General features: G+C 39.4%; 1 protein-coding gene across 2 annotated transcripts in view; it reads left to right on the top strand.

Moving 5' to 3' along the window:
• The window catches only part of TMEM117 (transmembrane protein 117), a 185,953-nt gene that overhangs the window by 155,906 nt on the left and 13,750 nt on the right, over positions 1 to 16,297 (top strand). The gene's annotated exons all lie outside the window — the stretch shown is intronic.

The raw sequence follows: 16,297 nt of genomic DNA, 5'->3' as shown, positions 1-16,297 counted from the left end.
CCCCAAATAATTAACCTCTTCTTTATCTCTTCCTAGTAGTTAGACAGTATTTGCAATATAATTCTTCATTAAGATTCCTTAGAGCCCTGCCTGAGCCAACAGGTGCTGTAGGCACATCAACACATTGTCACTACTGTTGAAATGGTACAAGCAGAGACAAAGGTGATGTTAATCAAACTGGGAAAGAGCTACAGTTTTCACCTCGCTCTCCCTAACACTTGTTCGATTGCTGCAGTAGCCAGTAAAGCTGAAGTTGTCTTGATACTTCTGATGCCAGAATGACACAGCCTCAGGTAGTATGGAATGGTACTGTGTGCCTTCATCTTCCACTTCATTAGCAGGGAGGGCAGCCACAGGCATGGAGGGAGCCACCTGTTATCAACCAATGCAAGGTGGAGCTGTCAGGGCCTCTGAACTCAGTCACAGCAGGCATGGAATCCCCATTTCTCCCTGGATGAAGGTAGGTGAATTAAAGAGCTCCTTTCAGGACTGGCTCTGGGGAAGGCAGTGCATGTCCTAAGGCAGCCCTGTGCTGGGGCTGGTTTGAAGCACTCATGAGGGCCATAGAGAGAAGCCCGGACCCCATAGTCATGGCTGCAGCTCCATGCCTGGCCACCTCCATCTCATAGCAGGCGTTTGCAAGCAGTCCCTGTCTCTGAAGAAAGATCATGAGTGGAAGCCAGATGGTCCTGCTGCGCAGGGTAGCACAGCAGCGAAGAGAATTGCTTGAAACTGGCTTAATCCCCTGAAATAGTCCCTCTCCATCCAGTAGCACCGTACAGTGCACCAGTGGCACAGAGGGAGGCACAAAGCCAAGGCAGACGCTGGTGTTGGTGCTCCACACCCAGGGAAGTACTCACATGATTTCGGTGACCCAAGCATTGCAGAGCTGCTTTTCTGCTGTGGCCAGCCAAATTTGGCTTGCGCCTTCAAGAAGCTTTTGTTCTGTCCTGACCGACTCTGTTTCCATTTCTTTCTCAACAACCATAGAAGCCTATGGAGCACTACACTTCTCAGTTCATTCATGGCTTGCACCCCTGCCGGCATTAATTTAGTGATACAGTAATTCAGAAGACTGCACTGTAGTTGCTGTGGCTGGTACTGGTCATTTTGGGCTGTGGTTTGATTTTGTCTTTCAGGGGAGACATTGAAGCTCTTCCTTTCATATAAAACCAGCTTCGATTTCATTCCCTGTCAGTTCTGACTGAGCTCTGCTATAATGTTGTTTCCCATATCAGGTACCACACAAGGAAGTAAATTATGGAAATTTGTGGGTAGGTAATCCGTTTTATCACCTGTAGATGAAAATGAGAAAACATCTCTTTCTAATGTATCTCACTATGGATTTAAGGATATAATCCTATAATCCTTCTTGGATGGCTCTTTACTTTGAGTTTTTCTCAGGTGGTTTTTGATCTTGACTATATACAATGTGCAACACACATTGGATCTATAATGAAATTTCATTCCACTTCAGAACTGTGTGCCCAAAGTGGAGAAACAAATAATCCTCAACAGCAGCACTGATCCCAAGTATAGCACACAATCGATCTAGGAGTAAGTGGGGAAAAAAGAAGTGATTAAGTGATCTGCTTTATCAGGCAGCCAAAGTTAGATGAAGCTAAAAGAATTGTTGTCCCATCTCAAGACCACAAGTGTATTTTTTGATGGCCCTGATTTAGCCTGGTTTCTGCAGACTGTGTGTTGGAGAAAGCTGCTAAGAGTGCCCAGACTGTGCCTGGTGCCATTTCCGAAGGCAACTGCTTGGTGGTGCCCCAGCCACTTGCAACTGCCACCGCTCAGACAAGAGCTGCAGCGCATTCTCTTGGCTGTAAATTGTACTTTTGTCCTGACCTTTAGTTGCAAAGTAGCAGCTACATCTTCTGCATTCATGTTAAATACCCTTGGGGATGTTTCTGGCGTCTGGGCCAAACAATTACTGCACTAATCTAAATTATACAAAGTCTCACTATTCCTCAAGGTCACACTACAAAGATTTTTGTATCTGGACAAAGTGTTCTAAATACAGGAATGAGAGAAAGAAAAGCATCACAGTAACAAGCCTAATATCAGAAATGAGCAGATGATCATTTAAGCAACACAAATACAGTTACACATAAAAAATGGTGTTAAAAATGAGACAACACTAGTGAGGCTGCAGAGTCGTGCATTCAGAAGTTAGGAGATGCCAAAATTAAGTCACCAGTATAAACTTTTCACCCCTACTGGATGTATGCATTATGATAAAATCTGTAATTATCTATTCACATCTGATTTTTCCATAGGACCTCTGTCTCACTTGCTGCACTAGATGAATGGTGTTCACTTAATGAGAAGCTATTCAATATTTTGGTTTACCTTTTCTGTTCAGCCTGTGGCCCCAGGCCTTACTTACTGCACATGATAGGAACCTTAATATGAAGATGAAATTATTAATTTCCTCATGGACTTTTTTTGTGACACTCATCACTGTACTTCCTAAGGGCTTCTCAAGCATTAATATATTTGTCTTCTCAATAGCCTTCATAATAGGAGTATTATTGTCCATTATTGTCCACATTTTATACTCAGGCACAAAGAAATTAAAGTCAAAGGGCCCCTAATTTGAGATGTCTGAGGATATTATTATGAAAATGTATATTATTACCCATCTTTTATCTGAGCAGTTACCTAATTGAGGGAGGAGGGACTAGCATATTGTTTCATGAGGAGCAGACACAGCCACATATTTACTTGATGTAATCTTACATATTATAGTGACAGCCCTATTTCTCTTGTAGAATTCAAATGGTTTTAAAAGCAGTTTCTTTGCTTGTTTTGAATGATGGCTATAACTGTGCCATATATCTAGCTCCATAAAAAAGGTCTAATTACTTTTTACACTGATCTTAAAAGAGTAGAGTGTAGTCCTATCTAGGTAGTGTTCTGCACTACAGGACTCTTGCTATCCCTATGATATTTTGTCACCTCTTCCTCTTCTTCCCCAGTGGCCATATATTCAGGTCCAGTTCTCATTGAGTTCAATACCAGCCTTGGGCACTTGTCACTTGAACAAATCTAAGCTTAAGTGGGACGTGGAGGCAATCACACAGAAAAAAAAAAAAAAAAGAAAAAGAAAAAAGGCAAACAAGTTATAACTGCTTGCAAATAGTTTAGTTTCAGAAATTCACTTAGTATCTCAGACATGTCATAGCAGAGTTGTTTGAATTCAGTTTCTCCTAGCAACAGCGACCCCTGTATCAAGAGGCAAATGTCCACCACAAAGCCATGTCCCTAAGGACCACATCTACTTGTTTTTTAAATACTTCCAAGGATGGTGACTCAGCCGCTTCCCTGGGTAGCCTGTCCCAGTGCATCTAACACAAAGTTGTGCTCTGGCTATATGCAACCAGCAAAACATTTAAATACCTTTATTTTGATTCCACATACTGCTATGTTGTGCTGTGTGCAAAATAAAAACCAGAAAGTAAAATTAATTTAAAATAATCGTCCCTTGTAGGCTCAATCTCAGACCTAGAGCCAAAAACCCTTCTGCTTCCATCTTCCCTCAGCTCCAGATGCCTAGCTCCAGCTGCATGGAGAGTCCTTGAGATGAGTAATTACAGAAGAGATGGTTCTCCATCCCTTGGGTGCTATACAGGGCCAGATCAGTCCCCGTTTGAGAGCAGTTCGGAGTCCTGCCAGCAGCAGCAATGGGGGTGAGAGGCAAAGGGGGAATGGAGGATGCTCTGTCTCTTTTCTGAGAGTGGCAGTCTCACATTCTGGTGAGCTCTGGGACCTGAGATTCTTTGGCGTGCTGAGTGATGAACAGTTTGGAAGATACTTGTGTCTGAACCTTTAGCGAAATTCTTGCAAGTAGAAAAATTATTGACTTTTCAGAGGTCCCTTAAACTCTTCCAGTTTGGGGCAGGTATTTACAGGGGAGCAAAAGGCACATCTCTAACACAAAATTACTCCCTTGCTAAACTGTATTCCTCCACTTCAAAGCATGAGACATTTCTACAAAGTAAACCAGCTTATTCTCTCTTTGGTCTCACTCTCAGAAGTGATTGAATAGTGCTAGTTGGAAATGTCAAAACCCCAAAACAGAAACACAGAACCAGATAGAAAAAAAAAACCAGCCTGAGGCAGACACCAGGCATGGGCAGTGTCCAACCCAAGCAGGTAAATTTGGAAAATTTATAAGCAAATAAGACCAGTATACTGTGCACAGGCACACTTGCATGATAAGCAGCAGTGCTGTGATTTCTGTCTGTTCTATATGGCTCCTGCCACAGTAGTAGTGGGTGTCTTTGTAGTATGGGTTGTATGAATGCTAGTGCCATTTCATAGCAAAATGAACCCAAAAAGGCCCTTTACTCATAGTGCAAAGAGTTTTCTGTAGTTCTTTTGCATTTATAAAACTATGCTAAGAACTGTGAAGGGCAAAACCCACCAGGTTTCCAATATCAAATTTTCTCACCCTATTTCTTTGTGGGAGGGGCCTGGATGGAAGAACAGCCCCTATCCCCTTGATGTGCTGAATTTCAAATCAACAGAGTTGAGACTTTTCCCAGCTCTACAGGGCTGTGTTCCAGCATCCTGGCTCCATTTTTAGCTTTCCCTCAGACAGTGGCTCTAACTTAACACAAGTGTGTTAATTTGCAGATAAAATGCCTAATTGATATTGATGATGCTCAGTCTCAGCAAAGTTGTTATGTAACCACTTCCATGTAACCTTTCTCAACCTCATTTTTGTGTTCATTTTTATAGCCATGTACTCTCACTTTTTCTTTAGATAGTGCTTGTAGGTATAAGCAACTTTGAACTCTCAAAAGATCTGAAAAATGAAGTTTTCATTCTCAAGACAGAGCAGGTAAATAAATTTCCAGTGTCTAGTGCAAATATACACGGTTTTGTTGTTTCTTCTGTAAAGAGAGCTTCAGCGAGTACTGCTGAAGGGACTGTCTGTCAGGACAGTATTATCTAGCAAATGCATTTTATCTAGTCTATCAGTTAGCAGTATTCTTTGTTTATAAGACACAGATATCTATTGGAAATGCAGAAAAGTAGTGAGAGTCTTAAAAGATAATAGCTAAACTACAGGTTCCATTGGGGATAGAATAATCATGTCTGTATAGCCATATAGAACCATACTGGCATACAGGCTAGATGGGCCTCCAGGTTGTGTAAGAAAATTAGATTATTACTGTATTTTATGTTGAAATTATAGATTTGTATAACATTAAAGTTAGAATAAGAACATGCACTTAGTTTTCCTTAGTGATTTAGTTCTGAAAGGTAACACATTCTGCTAGAAATCTTTGTGCAGAATCATACTCACAAAAAGAGAAATTCAGAGATCAGTTATGTAATTGGTAATTGCCTTTGTATCATAGAAATCAGTGAAAGCTTTCAGGGTTTTTTCAGGGAAGTGGAATGTTGTCATTAGTGCCAATTAAGTAGCAAGCTTGAAATAACTGTTTTCTGTCAAAGAATCTGTTTTGTGGGGCTTTACTCTTTCTTTATTAACATAAGGACTTCTATGTGTCTGGTAGAAATTCATAAGAAACAATTAGGGCTTTAGAATTAGGTATAAGGCAGTATAGACTGGAATATTATGTTTCTCAAGAAGGAAATAGTACTGCATGCTTCTTAAATGGTTGCTACAAATTATACAAGAGTTAAGAGAGAGATATTTTCCTTGTATTTTGACTCAGCTTTTAAAGTAAGAAGTTTGTCAGCTGACCGCAGGAAAATTCAGAAGACAATTAGGAATAAAATGAGAGAAGAAAAATTCATTAATATTTCAGGAAGGAGCAGTTAATTTCTGCTACTACTTTCATGAACTTATTTTGAGTTTCTAACAAAAGACTTGGTCATTCTAAATGAATGTTAAGGATTAGTCAAGACTTTGATCAGCCTTTATATTGATCAAGAATACAAGAAGACAGGGAAATGTTACAATGAACGTTGTGTCCTCAAGCATCGTGGATCTCCCATGCTGTGTTAATATAGTAGTTTCTAATCTTCTATGGCTCACTTGAACCATAATTTAAAAAAAAAATTCTGTTCTGTTTGATGTTTTTTGTAGCATAGATCAGGAAAGTCCGTCTTTTGTGGATGTGATTTGCAGTAGAAAGACTATGAGATGGAGCATTCAGACCTTTTCAGCATCTGCAAAGTCTAGCAGGGTCTTTGCTAAAGTACATTAGAAATGTTATTTTATTAATAACTAACTTTTGGAATTTTTACTTGTAGAATCCAATGAAATAACGTTTTGGGTAGACCAGAACATTTGGTTAACCTCTGCTGATTGCCAACCTCAGGCATGCTGATGCAGACCAATAGCCCAGTGGTCTTCAATTTCTAGATAGTACATTCCTGTAATAATAACCTGTGATGTGGTTCAGAATTGTTTTCCTGCATTATACCTCTCCACCTCTGATTATAGATTCTTTGAAATTGCAACAATACTAGTTATAATCTGGTTGGCTCATATTCCTTTCATCCTTGCATACTTTGCAGACATGCTTTGTACATGCAAACTGGATAAACGTCAGTAAAAATGTACGGATTCTGAGGAGACATCAAAGCGATGGTCTCTGTTTTCATTTAAAAACATGGCAGAAAGCATATTGTTCTCTGGGCTCTAAGTGCATTTACATAATTAACAGCAGAAGTACACGGCCAAGTCATCACATGGTGGGTCGGATTGCTGCAGACCATCATATCCCTAAATATATTCTGTAGTGCATTTCTCATATACCTAAACTGCTACGTTTAAGTGTGCAGTTTTTATCTATTCATTATATTAGTAAATGTAGATTGCCCGGGGCCCTCTGATGTATAATTATGTGTTTGAATGAGCACAGCAACTTCAGTAGCAGACATTTGTTTTCTAGACATGTTAGGAGAATTATAATTGATGCCTTTTTTAGCACTGAATGAAAAAAAGATAAAAGTGCTGCTATAAACTGAGACTTGAATTAAGTTATGTGAAATACATAATTCACATAATGACTGTCCCTTTATAAATGTTCATATTAAGTAACCATATCATTTGGGATAATTCCTCCTTGAGGAATGCTGTGAAAGAATAGCTCATTCATTATCTTGACTTTGTGAATTGCTCTAAAAGCAGCTCCTCTGATGAGAAAATTGATTTAGCATCACTTTAAACTATTAAAAATAATGCTGGAATTCGGTATTTTCCTGTCCAGAAAGTTTCAGTAACTGTGTCCACAGTATGGCTTTGACTAATTAAACTGGAACTCCCCTCAAAACCACACACATCTACCTCTCCTCTGCATGCATATACACATGCAGAACCTTGCTTTAAAACACCACCTGGTCTATTAATCACACTGACAGAGTAATCACTCAGCTGCTGTAATGCAGGTCCCTTGATTCATTGATGGCAATAATTAAAAGAATTGGAGTTATGCTTGGAAGTTTGGAAGCCATGCATTTATCTGCAGACAGAATTCTGCGGCTGTGTACTGTCCTCCTAACAGTGTCTCTGACAAAAGGCAACATGTCATTTCCCAAAACTTTTGTCAGAAAAGTTCTTAAAATCAAAAATATGACCTTCTGATTTAAATCTATCACTTGTAGATATTTAGGAGAAAGTTATGGAAGAAAAGACAGTAAAGGAAAAAGCACGTAAGTACTATTGTTGGTGGCAAAGGTTACAGAGATGTAAGGTTATGTGAATAGATAAGAAAGCCAGATTTCTGAAGCAAGAGAAATTGGAGGGGATTTCTTCCCCTCCAAAATGAGGGCTCATGAGGGACTTAGAGATTTCCTAAAGAGAATTCTCTGTGGATGGAAATTAGCACACTGTCTTCCAAAAGTAGCATCAGCAGCAGACCAAAAGTAAAGACTGAATAGAACAATTGCAGGAGGGCATCCTTCAGAAGCATCTGTTATATTGGATAGGCTTCTGCCAAGTGCTGTACATATAGTTTCTTATCTACTCTGAATTTCCAAATTTTTTGAGGTTGTCCACCCTGTCTCATTGGTCTTTTTTTTTTTTTAATTGTAATTCAACCTTTCCATGTGATCAGCGTAGTTGCTATATTTAGATTCAAATCTCACTAGGAGAACACTTTAATTCATTGCATACCACCAGCCTCTGATTTTGACTTTGAGATTCAAAAAGACACCTTAATAACATTCTCTTTTCTTCCAAGGATTTTAAGGGGAAGAGTTCTGAAATTCAGACCAAACTGTTGTGTTTGTCAAGACCAGGGTGAGTTTGCTGTCTTTTTGACAAGTTCTCCCAGGAGGTTTCTGAACATTGAAAACCTTTCAGGGTGAAGTTCATGTTTTCTGCATGTGCTTGGCAAAAGCAGATATGTTGCTCTAATATAAAAAGCTGAAATTGCATTTTTCCCTCTCTCATGCTCAGGAAGTGAGCTCTTGCATTGGGGTCAGAGAGCAGGCTGTAGAGAAGAGTTATCTTCCCTAATTTTTATCCACATCGAAGGCTGTATTTTTGGGTTATGATTTTATTCATTCTGTAAGGGATGTAATTTACATATGTATAACATACAGAGAGTACTAGCATAATTTCCTCAAGGGATAAGAAAATGAATGGATTTTTGGAGAGGGAAGGGCAGGTTGAAAGAATAGGTAGATCATGATGACTACAGGATATTCAGAGGATATTAGACCAGTCATTGTTGCCAGTTAGGGCTTTTGAAGAACTTTACTGTGAGAAAGGACATCTACTTTGTAGCACGTACTGACGAAGTGTGAGTGGCTCATCAGGCTTGTGGAGTGGGACTCAACTGAATCACAAAAAGTGTGATTAAACTTGAAGCTTGGGACCCCTAAATGTAGGTGGCTACAAGGGAGCTAGCTGTATACCTGTTCCCAGTCTGGTGAATGGCAACCTAATCCACACAATAAATGTTAAAGACTGATTTGGCAGCATTTATAGTGTAAATAAGTGTGGGCAATATAAATGCCCTTATAGCCTATATCTGTTTCCTCATGTAGTCTACATTGTTGATGAGTTTGAAAATACATTCCAGAATACTGATACGCCAACAGAGATGATTTTGTTTTTACATGCGTGCTCCTAAGCTTTATGTATTTCCTCAATTGCTACCCAGGTGTGTTTATGTGAACATGATGTATGCATTTCCTACTGCCAACCCAACTTATACCAAATAAGCTGCTCTGCTTCTAGAACAGGCGTGTCTAATGGCAACACCAGAGCTTTTGAAGGTAAAACTGGAGGTAGAGGGTGACCATGGAGATGGGATTCAGGAATGGGATAAGTTGCCTTCAGGAAATGAAGTTTTGTTTGCAAACGGTATGCTGCCACTGCTAATCCTGCTAGCAGACTAAAACTCAGGACACAGAAAATTATTTAAACTTCAACTAAATATTGAAACAGGAAGCTGGGAAGACCAAGTATATTCCACATTATTCTCGTTCCTGAAACAAAAAATCAAGTGCAGATAGCCATGTTTTGCAAAGTCAGCCTTTCTTCTTTCAATATTTGCAGTTCCCTTTATCTTTCCTTGTATATTAAAACTAGTATATTAATTAGCACAAGATATGAAGAGGAAAATAATTTTGGAAATAATTATTACATTTTTTTAGGGGAAAGGGAATTTCCACTGACTTGTTTGCAAACCCCACATTTAAGTTCATGAGACACATTTCTCCCTGTGTTCCATACGCATCCAGTATTTTTACTTTATGTAATCTTCTTAAGCTCTATTCATTTTCTCAGTATCAGTCAAATGCAGCATATAATCCTGTTTTTTTCTTCAAGAGAAAATTAATATTACTGTTTGACTACCTTAATCACAGCAAGTTGAACAGTGCCCAAGCGTATTTGTAATTTACAGTTACAGCTGAACCAAAACAAATGCATGAAAGTGTCAAACTGAGACTTTTGGTCTAAATCTGCCACTTCAGATTGCGCTTAATACCAAAGGGCAAGTTTACAGTTTTGTTTGTCACCAGACCCAAATTTTGGGAATTCAAAAGAGGTGATGGTATAACTCTTCAGAGCACTTATGATCTGAAGGAATTTTGTCCAGAACAGTGTGGCTCCTCAGTCAGCCAATTCCAACATTGAGGCAACTGATTTACTTTCCATCTACAATGAGCAACATACAGTAATCCCCTTGCTCCAGATAGCCTTTATTTCTCTAACACCATTTTTATTATGTTACAAAACTTATAGCAAGGAAACGTCTGCTCAGGTATTTTACCGCAAATCTCTCTTCTTAGGTTTAAGCAACACTAAAAAACATTGTTAGGATTTGAATATTGGGCAACAAGGAAATTCATGTGTATGGCTATTTGGAAAGAGAAGGGACAATATACATTTTAATTTAGCTTAAATTAACTGGAGACAGTTGTCTTAATGCAAAATGACTTCAGAACTCTAAGCAGAGCTTACTGTTCTCAAATAGGTACAAATGGCATTAGCAGTATTTACAAATCCTGAAATGCCCCAGGTATCATATTACTGTTCAAATCCAATGAGGGTATATTTCCCACAATGTGTATTATTGCATGTACTCATGAAATGTACTCATATTGTTGAAGATGATTATATAGCAATGTATTTTAAATTTATTTTTATTCTCCACATCATAGTCATATATTTGGGTTTATAAGGTACCACAAAGACTGGCTCTTCTGTTGTGATTTCCCTTGACAGCAGGCTGCAGTCACAGTAAATCTGTAAATATAAGTATTGTGTATTATTAGTGAATGTTCATTTCTCCTATTCACCACAGAAATGGCTTCCATAAAACCTGTCGCTGAGGTAGTCAGAAAAACCATTGCAACTGATTTGCTGGTGGTTTAGGGAAATTTCAAGTGGGGAACAAGTTGCTTTGCTTATCTTTTACCGATACACAATATTATAATATTACCACTTTATTTAGCAGCATAACAGACTCAAGAATTAACTGGAAAAGTTCTCACTGGTGCTTCTCATCCAGATAAGTTACTTATAAGTAGTTAAATGGTAGCTGTAAAACAGAACAGTCCATGCCCTCAGCAGGAAATAGTGATCACTGTTGTTCCTGGTCACTCAAGTCTCAAGATATTAGATCTTCCTGGTCACTCAAGTCTCAAGATATTAGATCTTCCTGGTCACTCAAGTCTCAAGATATTAGATCTTCTAGTGTCCATCCTTCCCTGTGCACTGGCTTGTTTTCATTTGTTCCTAATGAAAGAGGAGAAAGGGATAGCCATTAATTCTTCACACTGCTTGCAATATTTGTCCTATCGAAGAGCTATCAATGGTCACTAAGGACTGGAGCAGTATTGTGCTAGATGATGCTCAAAGACAGACAAAATACAATCCCAGTCCTAGAGAATTCCATTGCAAAAGAAAGTCCAAGAGTTATGACTGGTTAGACAGGTGGGTACAAACAATAGTGACTTTATCAGTCAGGATGACAGGTAATCCAGGGTACCTAATGCATGACATCCTAATGTTTTCTAATAGCAAAAGAGAATTATACAGAAGAAAGAAAGCATAGAGTTCTGCAGCTGATAGGGAACTGCTCAGGGAAAAAATTCTTTAAATAGAGAAAAAATTCATAGGCTGAATTTATAGACTGATTGAAGGAGCAGCTGTTATATAGACAGTCTGTACCTAAGGTATTGAAAGATCTGAAAGAATTTCAATATGAAAGGAAGTGGCCTATATTTTATTGGATAAAAGAGAAGAATGTTGTGGTCAAAGAAACAGACTAGGAGAATGGTCTTTGAAGCAACATTTCTGTATTGTTGGAGAACAACTGCACTTGTGAAAGCCAGAGGGAAAGAGGCTGATGTAACTGAACAGATGATGAGAACCTTGATAAACATTTTAGCTGTGGGGTTTGGTAGGAATTTTCCTATCTGTGATATGTTATGCAGAGCAGATCTGCTGTATCAAGGCACTACGAGGTTGGAGTCACAGGGGAGAAAGAGAGCAGTGCCATCTATCATGAATCAGGCATCTGCCAGTAAGTGGCATGGATACAGGACTTTCAGAGTAATGCAAGCAGTTCTTATTTTAGGTGGACTGAAATTTTGAGATTACTTTGAGTTTCCTGTAGAAAGGCTAAATACCAATTCAGACAGTTCAGTAACAAGGGGCGCTGTTTTGAGGACATGTGCGTACACAGCTTTGTCTACACTCAAAATGCATTAATGTCTAAATTCAAATTGCAGGGAGTGCAGAGTGCAAAAGGGTTGTTTGGGTCCTGTGTAGCCTGGGAATTGTTGTCTTTAAATAAGTAGAAATGGATGAAGAATTCTGTAATGATTTTTTAATGGAAAGGGTAATTAAAAGCCAAGCATGCATTGCTGCTTTAACTCTCTAGGAGAGAGTTATTGCTGTCTTATTATCATTTTTTCAAATAAGGGAGAAATGAACAAGACTTACAGTGGTCTTTCTTGAGAAAAACCAGGAACCTGAAGAAACTAAGCAAAGACTGAGGAATGAAGAGCACTAAGGTGTCGGAGAACGACAGTAGTCTTGTATTTCCTGCCTTATGTTGACGTATAGTGGAGGGATAGCCTTTCTATACCCATGTCTGATCCTGCAAGCTGTCTTCAGTCTTCTGTCAGTAGGTTGGAGTTCAACTGAAACAGTTATTCCACCATTACAGTGATTTTTCAATAATTTGAATTCTTTAAATCAAGACTAAGTGATAAAAGGTAAAGCAGCGTCTGCAGTTAGAGAGTTGGTGCCACAGTTCCTGATGGAGTTTTGCGATTATTATTGCTGGTAACAATCCAGACAGATGAAGAAAAAAAGATGAGCAGATCAAATAAAATTTTCTAGACTTGAAAACTATGAATAGATTAGCACTGATAGTACCAACATGAAGAAAGAGGTCTTTTGAAGAATAATGTGTCATCTTTCACTGTAGGACCTATATAGCTCTACAGGTGGTAATATTAAGAGTAAATGTATATTTTTCATTTAATGAGGGCAAAACCCAGCAATGTCTATCACATTTTCTTCCTCTTTAAATAACGCATTGGCGAAGAACAAAAGGCCAGAAGCTGAGCAGTTAAGTTTGATCTCACAGGCATGAAAGTGAGTTCTACTCGTGGCTGATGACTTCCCATCTTATGTAGGTTTGAATGAAACATTATAATTATGTTTGCACTTTAGCAGCTTCCAGCTGCAGAGATTTGAGCTGCAGAGACCACTGAAAGTTGCAGCACTGCAATGAAGTTAGAGATAACCACGGAGGAGTTGGCCTTTGTCTCTGAATTCCAGCTGTTCATTTTTTACTTCAAACAGTTGCAAAAATATAAAACCATTGCATCTTCTTAAACTTCCTCTAGCTGTCTGTCTGCCATGTTCTGAGATGCAAAGATATCTGAAAACAGTCTTTACCTCAAAAAGTTTTAATAAGTAAATAAAAAAATTTCTATAAGCAGTTTCTGAAACACACATACACATTCATATGTGCATTTTCTCCGTTCTGGACCTCTGTTTTTGCTTATTATTCTGAGACATTTAAAGTACAAATGTATTCCTAGCATTAAATATAGCATATATCATAACTACTTAAAGCAGAAATATTCGATGTGCATTTGTCCTCTTTCCTAATTATATCTAAACAGTGTTTATATTACTTTTAGTGTTATTTCATATTTACTGTGTACCAAACACCCTATGAGCTACATTCAAAGAGGAGGAGAAATGAAAGTGTTGCATATTTGTTCACCATCAGTAGTTAGTGTTTTTTAGTCATGGTCCCACCTTCTCTGTGGCAGATTTCCCTGGGTGGAAAGGGGCTGGTGGCTAAGCGATGTGGGGCTGTGTGTGCATGAAGCATAGGATGTGGTTTGCTGAGGGCTAGCATCCACCTCCCAAACAGCTAAGGATCCTTACTGAATCCTGCTGGCTTTTGGTCCTCATCTGAGCTTGGGAGCACAGCCCAGAACCTGCAACAAAAACCACCAAGGAGCAATCCTGCAGCCAGCCAGGACACTGGGAATTGCCAACATGACCCTGTGCAGCTGTGTGTCCTGGCTTGGAGTGAGGACAGGGCTGCCCAGGAAATGCCTTCTCTTTTCCTCAGATGATGGCAGAAAGGGCCAAATCACATCAGAAAGTCTGGCTTTGATGCTCAGTTACCATTACTAAAAATATCTTTACTTGAAGAGATACCAAATTGGTGCTGTCACCTCCATTGTAGGGTCTTAAACCAGCACCTGGCATTGCAACAGAGAGTATGTGCATTTGCTTGGCATGGGTATTGTGGTGGTTTACTTTGGCTGAATGCCAGGTGTCCACCTGGCTGAGCACCAGGTGTCCCACTCCCAGAGGGAAAAGGGGAGATGAAAAAAACGTAAAAACCTGGGATTTACCAAGAAAGACAGTTTTATATTTACACAGAAAACAGGAAAAAAACTTAACACTACAAACACATAGGCAAAGGAAACTAACAGCAAAATTCTACTGTCATGATACAATTCAGGTGTGCTTCATATAGTATGGGGCTTATATGTAGAAAATGTTATTATCAAGTAAAATTCATCCAGATCGGAAAAAGCTTGTTTATAAAAAAATGAAATGCAAAGACACAGTTCAATACAAAATTCTGCATGGTGGAATTTTATCAGCAATGTAAATCAGCAAAAGGCCCAGTAGGAGTCTTGGGGCAAGGCAGGAACAGGAGGCCAGATTTATATTCCCATGTTTGCTTATTTCTAATGCAGAGTCCACAGCTCTCCATTAATTTACCTTCAGGAATATATAATATATTTCTTTATGTTTATTTCTGGGTGAGATTACATATGACTTAACATGAAACACCGGTCCAGAGAGTTATATTAGATACTGTGAATTGAAAACTTGCACGCATAAAATTTTTATCTCTGGGCATTTTTTGAATGCCTGCCACCTGCAAGAGTATGTCTGCAGATACAGGGTAAGGGACTGTGCAGCTGGGCAGATATTACCATATGTCGTGACCAGGACTGCATGTGTTGCATTAGTGATAAGGCAAAAGGAGAGCATCCTTATTTCTCTTATTTTCTGCATCTGTAAATTGGCATCTGTAAATTCTGAATTACTGTGAACATTAAGAACCAGGTAAAGAGTATCAGGTTTTTTTCCTTGCTTGCACTCCTGTTAATCCCTTTTACTCAGTATCACAAAGAGTTAGCACAAATCAGCTGGTGTTAGTGTTTGGGCCATGCTATTCCCTGTGATAAAACTCTTCCATTTCCTTTCCATTGTAGAAAATGTTGGAGAGTTTAGCAATTCTTGGAAGTTATATATAGTGATTTATCTTTCAGAGATCATATAATTATAGACTATTGTGAGTTGGAAAGGATCCACAAGACTCATCAAAGTCCATCTCCTGCCCCTGCACAGTAAAGCCCCAAGAATCACACCATGTGCCTGAGAGGATCACCCAAACACTTCCTAAACTCTGTCAGGCTTGGTGCTGTGACCACTTCTCTGCGGGCCCTGTTCCAGTGCCCAACCAGCTTCTGGGTGAAAAATCTTTTTCTAATATCCAACCTAAACCTCCCCCGACACAACTTCAGGCCAGTCCCTCAAGTCCTGCCACTGATCCGCACAGAGAAGAGATCAGTGCCTGCCCCTCCTCTTCTCCTCATGAGGAAGTTGTATAGACTGTGATGAGGTCTCCCCTCAGTCTCTTATTCTCCAGGCTGAACAAGCCAAGTGACCTCAGCTGCTCTTCATACGCTTCCTCTCAAGGCCCTTTACCATCTTTGTAGCCCTCCTTTGGACATTCTGTAATAGATTTATATCTTTCTTATATTGTGGTGCCCAAAACTGCACACATATTCAAGGTGAGACTGCCCCAGTGCAGAGCAGAGCGGGACTGGCTGGTGATGCTTCAGCTGATGCCCCCCAGGACACAGTTGGCCCTCCTGGCTACCAGGGCACTGCTGACTCATATTCAACTTGCCATCAACCAGGACTCCCAGGTTTCTTTCTGCGGTGCTGCTCTCCAGTGTTTCAGTCTGTATGAACATCCAGGGTTGCCCCATCTCAGGTGTAGAATCCAGCACTTGTCTTTGTCGAACTTCGTGGTCGTTGCCCAGCCCTCTAATTTATCGAGGTCTCTCTGCTGGGCTTCTCTGCCTTTGAGGGAGTCAACAGCTCCTTCCACTTTAACGATTCTTAGTTTTGACTATTTTTTTTCCATTACTCTGGAAAGAAACTTTCCGTTTCTACAAAACTGAAAAGTAAAAAGATGGAACTCGTTCTTGTGGGGAGATGGCTGTGTTGGGATGGTTTTCTGACCTCTTCACATTCCATATTCCTTTATATTTTTTTTTAGTA

The sequence above is a fragment of the Manacus vitellinus genome, unplaced genomic scaffold, assembly GCF_001715985.3.
Source record: "Manacus vitellinus isolate BGI_N305 unplaced genomic scaffold, ASM171598v3 scaffold_5_pilon, whole genome shotgun sequence".
Classification (NCBI taxonomy): domain Eukaryota; kingdom Metazoa; phylum Chordata; class Aves; order Passeriformes; family Pipridae; genus Manacus; species Manacus vitellinus.
This window is presented reverse-complemented; position numbering and strand designations above follow the sequence as displayed.